The sequence below is a fragment of the Psammomys obesus genome, unplaced genomic scaffold, assembly GCF_907164565.1.
Source record: "Psammomys obesus unplaced genomic scaffold, mPsaObe1.curated_primary_1811, whole genome shotgun sequence".
NCBI lineage: Eukaryota > Metazoa > Chordata > Mammalia > Rodentia > Muridae > Psammomys > Psammomys obesus.
Window position 1 is genome coordinate 6,509,958 of NW_026593286.1, and position 15,529 is coordinate 6,525,486.

The 15,529-nt window shown below is 40.1% G+C and overlaps 1 protein-coding gene and 1 pseudogene across 4 annotated transcripts in view; one reads left to right on the forward strand and one right to left on the reverse strand.

Moving 5' to 3' along the window:
* The window catches only part of Dis3l2 (DIS3 like 3'-5' exoribonuclease 2), a 320,053-nt gene that overhangs the window by 168,900 nt on the left and 135,624 nt on the right, over window positions 1-15,529 (reverse strand). The gene's annotated exons all lie outside the window — the stretch shown is intronic.
* On the forward strand, window positions 9,813-10,341 carry LOC129683730 (60S ribosomal protein L19-like; annotated as a pseudogene).

A 15,529-nucleotide genomic window follows, 5' to 3' on the forward strand; every position in this document is an offset into this window, starting at 1 on the left:
TGTGTGTGTGTGTGTGTGTGTGTGTGTGTGTGTGTGTGTGTGTGTGTATTATGTGTAGGGCTGTTTTGCCTACATAAATGTGTGTGCCCTGCTAATGTGCCTGGTACCTACAGAGATCAGAACAGGACTTTGGATCCCCTGGAATGAGAGTTGCCAATGGTTGTGAACTGTCATGTGGGTGCTAAGAATCAAACCCGAGTCCTCAGGAAGAACATCCAGTGCTCTTAACAACTGAGTCATCTCTCCAGCTCTCTAATAACAATGTCCAAGTGTTTGGGTTCTTGATTACAAGCACAAGAAACAAACTTTGGTTGGAAGAGGTTTACTGGAAAGATATAGAGGGACTCACAAAAACAGGCTAGGAGAACCAGAGAGTGGATAGACACGGAGTAATAAGCCCAATCTCTGGATTCTTTACTCTAGAGCAGAACAGCATCAAAGACCTTCCATTAAAAAGGGCCTTAAATTTCTTACAGAAAAAAAGTTCAAAAGTTGGTAAATCACATCATTGTATTTAGAGTACTATTAAGTCTCTTAAGTAAAAAGTTAGGGCACTTTCAAGAAAGAGTAAGTTAAAGAAATGGACCAGACACAGAAAAGGTATGCAGGAAGATGAAAGAAAAGCTCATTGTCGAGCTCCCACGGGCTCTACACTCAGGACTCATAGTAAGAGGACGATGATAGTAGCCTATGCCTTTGAAGGTATGGTCTCTGAAAGGCAGTGTAGCAGAAACTTTCTAATGTATCTGTAGTCCACTGTGGTTGAGGAAAGAAGGCTTGATAGTAGCTACGAGTTTAACTAAATGGATAGGGACCTGAAAGGACTGGTAACAAAGATATCTAGACAAGTGATGCATGAATAAAAGAAGTCTATTGAAATGAGCCTGGCAGAGTATGTGACTGGTCTTCACTGTCAACTTGGCTGAATTTAAAGTCATCATGGAAACATACTTCTAGGTTTGTCTGAGTATGCTCTCTGAAACGTTAAACTAAGAGGGAGAGGTGTCCTATCCTGAAGTGAGTGACACAATCCCATGGGTTAGGGTCCTGGATTTAATAAAAAGGAAAAAGTGAGCTGGGTACCAGCATTTATCTTTGTGTTTTCTGACAGCAGATGCAATATGGCCAGCTGCCTCTGGTTACCATGGTAACCATGCACTCTGTTACCATGGTGAGCTGTATCCTCTTGAACTGTGAGCCAAAATAAACCCTTGAGCTGTTTCTTGTGAGAAAAGTAAATAATGCACCCTGCAAGAGAGATTTCAGCAAAGCAATTCTATGTGAAGGCTGCACAGGTCAGTGATCTCCTTCTCCAATCACGTCACTGCTTCCCCCCAGTGGGCTGTAAGAGCAAAGAAGACAGCAGCAGAAAATTAACTCCACAATAATAGTTTCTCATTGGTGCTGATTTGGCTGTCATCCTTATAGGACACCAGTGTGCCAAAAGCCAGCCAAAGCCAACTATGACAGAGAATGAAACCAAGAGACATATGACAGTAGATTGTGTTTACTGAGCTCCTTATGATAGAGAGACCTCTCTCCACCAATCTGGAAACTCTAAGTCTGGGTTTTTTACTGCCATCTTCATTTGCTCTACCTACCATAGTGATATAAATACTATAATGTATACATTTTCAGAATACTTTATAAGGTTCTATGTGACCAGATATTATCTCACACAACACTGGCTTTTTGAAAGAAGCAAATCTTAAGAATCCACTGACTAGAGGGGTAAAATCAGGAGAATGCCCTCAGCAGACTGCGGAAATAATAGTGTCCTATATTGGTATTCTAGAACCAGCGAACAAGATCTGCTAACCCAGGATGCGGGGAAAGAGTGCTGGGCTGCTCCGTGTCACCCTGAAGACATGCCTGTAGTTGGGAATGCAGTCTAGTGGTAGAACGTTTGTGAACATGCACAAGGTCTTGAGCTTGGCACCCAGTATTGGGGAAAAAAACAACAACTAAAACTTTAGTTACAAAAAAATTATTCTTGTCCTTATAATGCTTACTTTTATTTATTTTGTTTTTTCAAGTCATATATGCATATATGATTTATATATCTATATAAAATCTAGGAATAACAAAAAAAGAAAACATGATACCTTTTTCTTGAGGTTGGCTTAATATTACCTCCAGCGTGATGCTCTTTTATGACTATGACTAAGGATACAATAATTCTTTTTATTTTGAAATGGAGAGCACAAGAACCCTGACTGACATAAACAGGCATAAAGCATACTACTGACTTCTTCATTTATAATTTAAGGCAGCTGAGAGCTGCCTCAGAAGTAAAAGTGGTTGGAATAATGTAAAGACATTGCATACATATGATGTTGAGGTATAAAACTCCTTTCTTTCTTTCTCTTTCTTTCTTTCCTTTCTTTCCTTTCTTTCTTTCTTTCTTTCTTTCTTTCTTTCTTTCTTTCTTTCTTTCTTTCTTTCTTTCTCTCTTTCTTTTTTCTTTAGACAGGATGCTATTCTGTAGCCCAGGTTGGCTTCAAACTCAAGATAGTGTTTAAGTGACACTAAATAATTAACTATTTCTTGATGAGATCACTACATAATGGTTGGGAGAATTATAAATAATGAGGCATAGAAAAGTTTGAAAGAACTATACCTACATAAAAAGAAATGCATTCTTGTATGTGTGGGTCTTTTGGTGCCAGTGCAGGCACAGTGGATCTAGACCACAAAAAGCATCCTAATCTCATCCTCGGAAGGTAGAAAAATCTGAGATATAAGAATATCTGAAATATAAGAATCTGAACAAATGGCACTTTCTAAGATTTAGCTTTTGAAGGATTATTAAAATAGTGCCCTGTCCATGGTTTAATTTTCTAAGGTGGTAACTTGCCCACAGTCACCCATGGTTAAGAGTTACTAGATGGAAAATCTAGAAATAATCCATAAATTTTACGGCACATGCTATTCTGGTAACAGACCTGCTAGCTGTAGGTCTGATACAGGGCATGCACTATTCTTTTGTGCAGCCTATTTACTCTGCACTTACGGCCTAGTCAGTAGTCACCTGCAGCCAACCTTGTTACCAGCTCAACTCTGAGGCATCATGGTGCATGTAGTCAAGTATTTATTTTCCTTAATAATGTCTGCACAGTGTAAGAGCAGTGGTTCTGGCACCTTTATTACAGTATATTCTATGATTAGTCCATTCTGTCAGTTACTGCTGCAAATCTCTTGCTTGCTGTGTCTAATTAATAAATTAAGCCTTATCATAAGTTCACACATATAGACAAACCCATAGTGTATGTAGGGTTCAGTGCCATCTATGGTTTCAGGCATCTATCAGGAGTCCTGGAATGCATCATTTGCCAACAAGTGACTCATATATAAATATTATAGGTTTAACTATAGAGTGTGTTCAATTAAAAAACCATACTGACTGTGAGCAAGGAAGGATGAAAGGAAAGCATGGAAGAAGCAAACAGTCACAAAATGACAGTCATGACCAAAAATGAATACAAGGGAACAACAGCGAATGAATATATGAGCTCTAGGAGTCAAGCGCTTGAAACAGCAGGTCAAGTACATCAGTCTCAAAGGCTTTAGAGTTTGGAACTTCAGAAATAAGTGGAAAAAAACTGATAAAACTACCAGAGAAACAAAGATCCTGCTAGCAGCCACTAGAGGGAAAGTGGCACTATAAACGACAAGGATCACAGAGATAAAACTTCACAAAATCAAGTCAAAATCACTTTTGATCACTGATTGTGGGCATAATGTCATCTGCCACCCCCTGCTCACGACGATGGGTGGTGCCCTTAAAGTGTGAGCCAAAATTAACCTGACCAACACTGCTTTTGTCAGGTTTTTTGTTTTGTTTTGTTGTTGTTTTGTCCTAACAATGAGACAAGTAACTACTACACAGATCAGATCAAAGGGATCCTAACACTGGCATAGCTGAAGGTAGGTTCTGATAGGAGGACTAGAAACCATTTTCAACAAATTACTAAGACAATGTTCCTGAAATAAAAGGAAATGGAGTTTCAGACAAGCTAGGTCACATCTAAGGAAGAAATAACATAGAAAAATCACCAGAAAAACATATTCTCTAACGGTCATTCAAATTCAGAAATGAAATTTTCCAAACTCAAGATCTCAAGAAAACAAGGCTATCTTAAACACCTACCGAAAACCTACCAGGTGATAAAACAGAGACCTACTAGGAGATGGAGGCAGTCCTCCACAGGGATGAGCAGCTTGGATTATTGAACCATTTATGTTAAGGAAGAAGATGCTAACAGTCAGTAAGTTTGGTGACAGACCCAACGCCATAAACTGTCACATAAGTCTCATCAGTTACTGGGCTGTTACTAAAATTAAATAGAAAAACATTTCTTTTTCCCATCTTGTGCTTTCTGGTTTGGCAACAAAATTCACCAGGTTATATACTGAAGTCAAACAATCTTAATTTTTTTATGAAATTACAACATGGCTTATAAAGACAAAAATCATATTTTAGTTATGTCTTCCAAATGTAATCAACATCTCCAAGTTCCTCTTAATAGTAATTAACATTTATTTTACTAAGTTGCAAGAACGTTTCTCAAGTGCCTCATTTAAATAAATTTATTATGGATTTCCACTGGAGATATATCTGATAGCTGCACAGACTGAAGAGTTTGCCCAAGATAAAAATCTAATGGGTCAGCATGGTGAAAGCTCATGCCATTGAAAAGGGTCCTTAGGTGCCCCTGAAAGACTCCCTTCTATCTGCTTACACGGAAGAGCTGATCTCTCCTAAGCACTAGAATTCCCTGGACAGGGTTCTACCAAGGAACTGACTGGCAGGCTGTGTATTTAATCTTACAAAAATGTTTGTTTTGACATTTTAGTTTCACTGTAAATTTCAGAACCATAAAAATAACTTTCCTGTAAATGTACTGCAGTTCAAATGGTATTGCTTTCTGTGTACTTTCCTGGAGCTGGAGTTACAGGTGCTTGTGAGCTCACGGAGGCCATGAGAGAGTGGGATCCCCTGGAAGTGAAGTTTCAGGTGACTGGGGTTTCCCGGTGTGGGTGCTGGGAACTGAGGCTAAATCATCTTTCTAGCCCAATGACAAATTTACAACTGTAAATCTAAGACTGCTTTCGTTTTTAATTCAGTTCATCAAAACAGCAAATTGCCAGTACCATAAAAAGTAGATTTTAAATTTCCAATAATAGCAAACATAGGGTCCTGCCCAACTAGGACCAACAATGACTGAGAACATACCTTCTATATTATTTTATTGTTCATTTTGTTTCTTTTAACCTCTAACTTAAACAATTTAATTTAATTAATTTTAAAATATTTTTGAACTTTAAGTTTCATTGGTCTAATACAACTAGCATCCTGTTGCACCTGCCCTTCCATTCTCTGAATCTAATATCAGTATTTTTCTACTGCTTTTCGTACCTCTACCCAACACATTTCCTTTCCATTATTATTTTAAGTCCCCTTTCCCCTTTTCCTATTCCTTGTTTCACTACTTAAATATTGGGAACTTTTGCCCTAGGAAAACTACAGCCCATATCTTCCCCCAACCAGTCAGCCTGTGCTGCTATCTCTGGGCCTTACACAAGTATAGTGCACAGGTTTTGTTTTTTTGGTAATAAGTTAATAAATGCAATAAGTCACATAAATGAACTTGAAGACAAAAACTACATAAATATCTCAACAAGAAAAGATCTTTGACAACCTCAATGTAAAAAAGGTCTTTGACAAAATCCAACACACCTTCATGCTAAAAGTTCAGAAGAGACTAGGACTAGAGGAAATACACCTCATCATAATAAAAGCTATATATGACAAACCTATCCCAGCATCATCCTAAATGATAAAACAACAACAACAACAACTTGAAGCAGTCCTATCATAATCAGGAACAAGACAGGACTGCCCTATGTCCGCATAGGGCAACATAGTTGCCTACTCCTATTCAACAGTACTTGTAGCATTACTTAGAGCAATAAGACAAGAGAATCAGCATCTCCTTCGATACCCTGATGGGTAGAGTCTTTCAGAGGCCCTCTATGGTAAGCTCCTGTCCTGTTCCCTGTCTTCTCTTACATCCTTAATCATCTGGGAAACGCAAATCAAAATGACCCTGAGATTCCACCTCACTCCCATCATAATGGCTAAGATCAAAAACTCAAGGGATGACACATGCTTGGAGGGGCTGTAGAGAAGGGGAAACCCTCCTTCATTACTGGTGGGAATGTAACCTTGTACAAGCACTTTGGCAATCAATCTGGCGCTTTCTCAGAAAATTAGGACTACCTAATTCCTAATACCTAAGGAATTACCTCAAGATCCAGCTATACCACTCCTGGGCATATATCTGAATGATACTCAACCATACAACAAGGACATTTGCTCAACTATGTTCATAGCAGCTTTATTCATAATAACCAGAATCTAGAAACAACCTACATGTCCCTCAATGGAAGAATGGATACAGAATTGTGGCACATTTACACAACAGAATACTACTCAGCAGTTAAAAACAAGGAAAGCATGAAATTTGCAGGCAAATGGATGAAACTAGAAAAGATCATCCTGAGTGAGGTATCCCAGAAGCAGAAAGACACATATGGCATATACTCACTTCTAAGTGTATATTAACCATATAATGTAGAATAAACATATTAAAATCTATAGTTCTAAAGAAGGTAAACAACAAGGACCTTAGGGAAGAGGCCAAAACCTCATTCAGAAGGACAAACAGGACAGACAATGAAAACTTTTTAAATCTCTGAAGAAAGAGAGTGAGGAAGACACTAGAGAATGGAAAGACCCACCCCCACCCCTGAAATACACGGACTAGTACAATTAGTATTGTGAAAATGGCCATCCTAAAAAAGGCAACTTACAGGCTCAATGCAATCACAATCAATCACAATTGCTATGACGTTATTCACAGAAATAGAAAAAAAAATGGCCTAAAATTCATATGGGACCACAAGAGACCAAGGACAGCAGAGCAAAAAGAACAATGCTAGAGGGATTAGCACACTAAAGTTCAAGCTTTATTACAGAGCTACAGTAATAAAAATAGCATGATACTGGCATTAATACAGACATGTAAATCAATGGAACAAGATAGAAGACCCAAACATCAGAACACAATTACAGTCATCTCATAGTTGACAGAGGCCAAAAATATAAACAAGAGATACAGCAGCATTTCCTGAGAAAACCGGATGTCCACAAGAATTAAATTAGACCCCTATCTATTACCCTGCACTTCCCCCCCAAAATAAATCAACTCTAAATGGATCAAAGACTTCAGCATGAAACCTGAAATGCTGAAACTGCAGGAAAAAAAAAAAAAAAAAAAAAACATAGGCAGTTCCCTACGAGATACAAGTGTGGGAAGGGACTTCCTGAACAGAATTTCATTTACTCAGGAATGAAGGCCAACAATTATCAAATGGGATCTTCCCCGTAAAACCAATAAGCCTCTGTGTAACAAAGGAAAAAAACAAATGAAGAGTAAGCCGACAGAGTGGGAGAGATCTTTGCCAATTACACTTATGATAGAGAATTAGTATCCAAAATACACAAAGAATTAAAACAAAAACAAAAACAAAAACACCTCCCCTATTAGTGGACTGGGGAAGGGCCATTGGAGGGGATGAGGGAGGGAGAGAGGGTGGGATTGGGAGGGGATGAGGGTTCGGCTACAGCTAGGATACAAAGTGAATAAATTGTAATAAATAAAAAATTATATTTAAAAAAGGAAAAAAACGAATAATTACAATAAAGTGCACATACGCAGATTAGCACAGAAAGAGGAAAAAAAAACAACAAAGAGTCAAGAAAACAAATAACCCAATTAAAAGTGAGTCATGCATCTGAATGATATTCCCAAAAAAGAAATATAAATGACTGAGAAACATCTTTACAAATATCCAACATCCTTAGCAATTTGGGAAATGCAAACTACTTTGGAATTTCATTTTACCCCAGTCAGAACATCTAAAATCAAGAAAACAGCCAATAACAAATGCTGATGAGAATGTAGACAAAAGAAAACACCCTTTCACTGTTGGTGGTACTGTAAACTGGTACAGTGACCACAAAAATCAGTGTGAAGAAGTCGCAAAGAGCTTTAAAAAAAAAAAAAAGGGATGGTATATGTTCCAGCCATAGCATCAGACAAACCCAAAAGGAGAAGCATTCTACAAACTCAACGACCAGTGCTCTGCAAAAGTCTCAAGTACGAGAGGACTGCCCAGTCACAGTCACAGTGGCATGACAATGAACCGCTACATGGGATACCCTGAAACAGTCAAGAACATGAAAAGGGTGTTAATGGTCAGAAGAGGCAATTTTGTGGAGGTGGTTCTCTACTTCCACATTTACATAGGCTCTGGGGATTGAATGAAGATCACCAGGTTTGTGTGTGCCACCTCACCAGCCACCAAATAACAAACATTTCTATGATAATCTTATCAATTAAATAATATCTTATTAAATATATATCAAACCCTTAATAATGAAATATTGGGGTGAGATTTTAGAAAATTTCCATTGTCAGTGGTATATATTTAAATCATTTTATTGGTCATTACTTAATGTGCATATATTTCGAAAATAAGAGTGAAAAAAATACATTTGAATTTTGATGTTGTGGTAATAGTTATAAGGAAGAAACATTTCCTCGGTAGTGAATTTATTCATCATGGTCATCACCATGAATCCTTTCCACCCACCAGAGCTCCCCACAGATAGCACAGGTAGTGTAGTCAAGCGCCTTCCAGCTGGCGGAGCTCTGAGAAACACCAGATTGACTGCTCCATGTGAAAAGGAAATGACAACGTTAGTAAGGAAAGGGACCAGCTACAGACAGAAAAGGCTGTAACAGAGACAGCCCTTCAAATCGGCCTGTTTACCTAAAGTAAAATGCGTTTTTATTTTTTATTTGTACTGGTAAAACACTCCCAATATTAGTGTCCTCAGTAGCTTGTCTTCTTTTTCCCTTTTAAGCACTCTTTGAATGGCAGCCTTAAAGCTAGACTATGCACAGGTCACACATCTTGCAATCAGACTTATCATCACTGCCCTTAAATAAATACTCCTATGCATAATGACCCATGCCCATGTAAACTCCATGGAGATAAAATGGTATCACAGCCTTGAGAAGCCACAAGTGGAGAACAAACACTGATCTAGGGGCCCAGAACATCAGTGACCATACAAAGCCTGGCTGCCAGGCAAAGTGTGGCAAACACAACATGCTTATGGTTGCATATTGTTCATACTGTTTTCCATAATCAGGAGTAGAAGGTAAGTTACCTTTTCTTCTAGATCAGTACTATGACACAGCAAAAGGAAGCACATAAGGATTGGGGATATCAGGGAAAATGTTTTAACAGTGAAAACATACACAAATGGGTGGAAAGTAAGTTTTCGTTGTTGTTGTTTTGTTTTGATTTTTCTTTTGTTTGAGATAGAGGCTCATGAAGACCAGGCTGACCACAAACTAAATATGTAGTTGACAATGGGCCTTGAATTCCTGATCTTCTTGCCTCCATGCCTGGCACAGGAAATGTGGTTTAGCAATAATAATTTTAGGGAAGGCCTTGAAGCAAAAGTGTGAATCAATGTTGTTACAAAGGGAGTAGCTAGAGGTTGAATGCAGGCTCAGTGTGTGGGAAGGCAGACGCTAGCCAAAGTCCACGCCCATATATTTTAAGCAGGTGCATTAAGAACTGTAGTGGAGATGGTGACTTTGGCAGACATTCTTTTTTTACGGAGACTTTTTTTTCCTTCATTAAAAAACTTGGGTTCGGCATCCACAGCCATGAGTATGCTCAGAATACAGAAGAGGCTTGACTCTAGTGTCCTCCAATGTGGGAAAAAGAAGGTCTGGTTGGACCCCATTGAGACCAACAAAACTGCCAATGCCAACTCCTGTCAGCAAATCAGGAAGCTGATCAAAGATGGGATGACCATCCAGAAGCCTGTGACGGTCCATTCTCGGGCTTGAGGCCGAAAATCACCTTGGCCTGATGGAAGGACAGGGATATGGGCATAGGGAGCAGAAGGGTACTGCCAACACTCAGATGCCTCAGGAGATACCGTGAATCTAAGAAGACTGGCCGACATGTATATCACAGGCTGTACTTGAAGGTCAAAGGGAACATATTCAAAAACAAGCGGATTCTCATGGAGCACATCCAGAAGCTGAAGGCAGACAAGGCCCTCAAGGAACTCCTGGCTGAGGCTGGCAAGTCTAAGACCAAGGAAGCACAGAAGCGCTGGGAGAAGCACCTCCAGGCCAAAGGGAGATCATCAAGATTCTACCCACGGAGGAGGAGAGCAAGAAATGAAGACTCCCTCATGTCTGTACATAGTGGCTTGGCTGCGGCCTCACGCAGATCAGTCATTAAAATAAAACAACAACGTGGGTTCATCAAAACCAATATCTGAGAAGAAAAAAAATCAAAATGCAAAAAAAATTTTAAAAAAATTTTTAAAAAGTTAACATTGTCTGTGCTATAGCAGAACCCAGAGGATTCTTACAATTGAAAATTTTCAGGTGCTACATAATTGACCTTTTGATACAAAATGACCACAAGTTAAATTTGCAACCCAAGTCACAGACAAACTAACACGTCTTTAGATCTTGAGCTGAACTCTGCTAGGGGTTACTTGGCTTCTGACTCTTGTTTTTCCTTGTGTAAGAAGAAACAGTAGCGACAGTGCTCACCTCTGGGACGCTTCTTCCTTGGCCATGACCGGCCCTGTCTACCTTAGAACAGAGAGACGCAGGGGACTCCAGCACAGGTAGCAGCTCGGAGTCGTCTATGCAGCAGCATTTCCATAATCTTTCCAGCCACTGTTTCTATTCCTGGAGGTGAGGGTGCTGCAGCATGGAGGCATTTGGGGTCTCCTGCTTCTGTATACCAACTACAGGCAACACTTAGTAACAAAGGCCTGTAACAGGGCCATTCTCAAGATTGAGTTTTTTCCCAAAGCTGATCCTTTCAGGCCACCAGGTGGAGCCCAACAGTCACACAAAAGGGAGCCCCCTCCTCAGCCTGATTTGATTTTTTGGTTTGTTTGTTTTTGTTTTGTGGTTTTCTGTTCTGTTTTGTTTTGTTTTGTTGGCTCTTACCCAAGTACAACGACGACTCAATAAAGGACTTATAAAAATCTCACTGCTTCATATAACTTGGCCACTCCCTTAGAAGATTATTTAAATAAAAAAAAAAATGTGCTGTTGGGAAAGTGAAATACTCATTTTGTACAGGGGGGTGACTGCAGAAAGTTGTTTTTCTGTTTACTAGTCTTGTAAACAATGCCTCCATTGCATTACTTCCTCTATTTGGCTTTATAGAGAGTCCTGGTCACCATCTTCTGCTACAATTAAACAAGCCACATAAAATAATGTTAGGCACTTCATCAGTTTATATCTACCCTAAAGAAATCCAGTATCTTCAAAACCAAACAGAAGCCCGGTGCAGTGACTCACAGCTTTGATTCCAGCTCTCAGGAGGCAGAGGCAGGTGGATCCCTTTGAGTTTGAGGCCAGCCTGGTCTCTACAGCAAGTTTGACTATCAGAGGACTGGCCCTTTAAGTGCAGAGCTAGGAGATAAAGATATTTAAGCTGACCTCACTCAACCCTCTTGTCCACCACACACCACAGCAATCAGAACTTCTCTCCTCTTTGGTTGCTTCCATGTTGTATAGCCATTGGCTTCAGTGGACTTTGCTACCCTCACTGAAACCAGCAATACTGCAACTTATTCTCTACGTCATTCCAATAGCCTTGAGTTAGCCCCAGATAGCCCCAAGTTCAACTATAAGTCTCATCTTTGCTAAACCTGACATGACCTATTCAGTTCCCCTCCAAGTCCCCAAAATTTGTTAAATAATCTAAGATATATGTCAGTTTGCTCTAGACCAGTTCCTGTACTATATCCTCAGCCTTCAGTGTTGCCAGAAACTACCATTTGCTTCTCACAGCAGCTACTGTAAAACTCTCCCATTTCCTTCCAGATTTATCCTTACCTTATTCAAAAAGAAACCACAACATATCTAGCAGGAAGTGGCCATGAGATCTTTGTGCCCATAAATTCATAGAAGAGATGAGGCTGAGGCAGTGATCTTTAGAGTTTTGGTGGTAGATTTCACAAAGGTCTAAGAAATACCAGCATGACTGCCTCTGTGAGAGCTTCAAAAGGGAATGATGATTTAAGAGAGTTGAGGAGTTCCTAAAACTGTAAATCTCATTATATAATTGCAAATCATTCCAGAGAGGAAGCCAATGTGGCTCTTTGGTTATTCTGGACAAGAGTCGGCCACTAAACATTAAAAGTACTAAGTATGCTGTGATTTATGACAAAAAGCAGTGGTCCCTAAATGCCAGCAAGGGCTCACTAAGACTACCTTTGGGGTTTTGACAGAATTACAAGCCTAATAATTCACTAAAGGTGGTAAATGTGTTGTAAAGAGAAGTCAAGTGAGACGACTCATGACAATTCCAACATCAGGACAAAAAATAACTCTGAAGACCATGGGTCTCCAAACTGTAGAGGCCTCTGAGCCTCCTTTAAAATGAGGTGCCAAAGTGCACAGGCGATGCCAGAGAGACAACTACAGCACATGGGAGCCAAGACCAATGGCTTCCTTATGGACCCTCCCAAAGTCACTGAAGTCACATATTCTATAAATGTTCATGTTCTTTTTAATCCTAACACTGACATCCTCCACCTGATGAGTATACTTGTCATATGCTGTTACCAAACATTGATCTTGACATCACAAGACTTTAGATGTTATTATTTTCCGTTCAAATTCAACTCCTAGTCAACCTAGCTACAGACCTGAGGGTCCCTTCATTTCTACCTAGTCATCTGACCATCTTTATCCTCAGGGGCATCTTTGGTCAAAATAAGCTCACAGCCAAGTAAAATATCAAATAAGCAACTACAGTCCAAACAGTATCTGAGCTTTGGTAGCTAAATTATTAGAAAGTATGAGAATACCCAGAAGGAGGCCTAGGAGTCGGGTAAGGCTTTTGGTGTGGCTGAGTTGAGTTTAAAAGCTGAATGTTTCAGCAGGAGTTGAGTCACTGCTAGGAAGTACAGTTACAAAACCTTGGTGCCATGAGCGGACACAGTCATCTAAGGAAAGAGCAGGGAACGAGGGATCCGCGAAGGCTACGGTGGAAGCAAGGCTGCTCTCACTACACTGTAGCTATCCACCAGCAGCATCTACCCTCTCACCCACGTCTGAGGTCTGGAAGTTCATCTGAGATTCATCTCCCTTTTCCGTCATGCAGAATTGACCTTCTTTGTTTTTCCCCAAATCTTTTCTTTCCTCTTGTCTCCTGAACAGCTCTCCTGTTTCAGGTTCTCCCATGCCCTCTGGCTTCTCAAACAGCCTGTAATAGCTCTAGCTGTTCCTCATGTGCCTTTCTATCTACTCTAGATTCTCAGTCCGGAAGGTCTATTAGCCAAGAGTTTTCTGTCTCCCAGAAAACGATCCTAGAGCTCCCCTTTTGTCTAGCCCCTCCAAAATCTCATAAAATAATTTTCTTTCTGTGGACAAACTTAAACATTCTGTTTTGGACTACAGTGGGAGCTCAAAAAGACAGGACATTCACTTCTTCTGATTTCTTCATGCTCCCTCCCCGAAAGATAGGTTCACAATCCTGTACACAGGGCAAATGGCCATGGAAGCCTAGATCCCACATCCACTTCAAGCTACTACCTAGAAAAATATCTGTCACAAACTTGGTCGATGCAACTATCTGCCCCATGAATTCTGTCCTGTGATCCAGACTTGAGTATATATCCCATAGACTGGCGGTGTATGCTGCTGTGCAGGTGGTGCAGAGGAGCTTGGCTCACAAGCAGAAGGGTGCAGGTCTTATCAGGGTGATTGAGAGAAAGACAATACATTTGCTGCCTTGTTAGTTATGAGTTTTTCATAATTCTTCCTCCTGTTTCATGCCCTGGGTTTTAGGAGAACCACCAGTTTCTTACAGTAATCTCCACTTGATTTAGTGTAGGTGGGATTCCATTTCTTAGAATCAGGTTATCTCTTTGTTATATATATTAAAGTCTATTAGTCATAGTTTCCAGAACTGATCTAGCTTGTTCACCAGAGCTTCCCGCATGGTACAGCACTTTATACATACTTAAGGCTGTCTGCTGAACTAAACTTATCCACCAAAGAGAAACCGAACTTTGGACTTGAATAATTGCTAACCATTTCACGGGCAAAAGAAGCTCAAGACTGGGCAGGGAAAAGTGCAAGCACAGGGAAGTCATTCAGGAGGAAGCCACCTTAGCTCATTTGTTCTGTAGGCTTTGTTTGTGTGGCAGCTGACCATCTTACCCCACCCACGGCAACTGCCCCATGCTCCTTGTCACAGCCTGGCAAAGATGAGGGGGAAACCTAGGCCACTGCAGCACATCATGTGCAGACAGGAAAACAGTGACCTCAGTTCCTAAAGATCAGTAACTGATAGCCAGAACAAAACGGCAGGGGACCACCAACAGCTCAACAGCTGCAGCCTCACCCTCCGGGCAACAGACGCCATCTGAGAACTTCATTACGGAAAGCTCTCGGGCTTTATTTCTTGAGTAAATTTTATCTTTTCACAAAGAATGTTGAAGGCTTGGTTTAGGAAATATGAGTTGAATGCCTATATTACAAATGTAGACAAATCATAATTTTCATCTAAATAGGACTCTATTCAAGTTCACTTTGAAAGTTACATAACACACGATTACCATTTTAGAATATTCTTTCTTTGGAACCAGTGAATACACTCGCTGTTTCCAAGGCCTAAGTCCCTTTGTGGCTGCTGCAGCCGAACTTAACTCCAGCCAAGGGCTCCTGATGAGATAAGGGCTCAGCTGTACATGGAGAATATATAAGGTCCTTCAGAAACTCACACTAGGAAGACTTCCTGACTACACCCTTAGACTTGAATACTCAGGAAATGGTCCAATCAAGCTTACATAATGTGATATGGTAGAAAGGCAGATAAAAGACAGCTGGATTTCCTGCTTTGACATGGCAGTCTTCTCTTGTCACTGCCCAACAGAGTGTGGCAACACAATCAACAGAGGCAGGTGGCACAACCATCATCAGGCCCTTTGATTTGATGGTGAGAAACTGGCGAGCCTCTCAGAAGGGCTATTTAAAGCTCAAAAGGCTGATGTCACTCTTTGACAATGAGTTAAGCTTTAAAAATGATGGCACTATAACTACATACTTGAGAGCAGAAAAGAAAGCACAATGGTTCCTAAGTGGCTCTGAGACCATCACTCCAGTCTTCACATAACTGGAGAAAAGCATGGGGTCAGGTTTCCAAAACTGCATCAATAAGATAGATAGATGACAGCTAGATGATAGATAGATAGATAGATAGATAGATAGATAGATAGATAGATAGATTAGATGGATAGATAGATGATAGATAGATGATAGATAGATAGATAGATAGATGATAGATAGATAGATAGATAGATAGATAGATAGATAGATAGATAGATAGA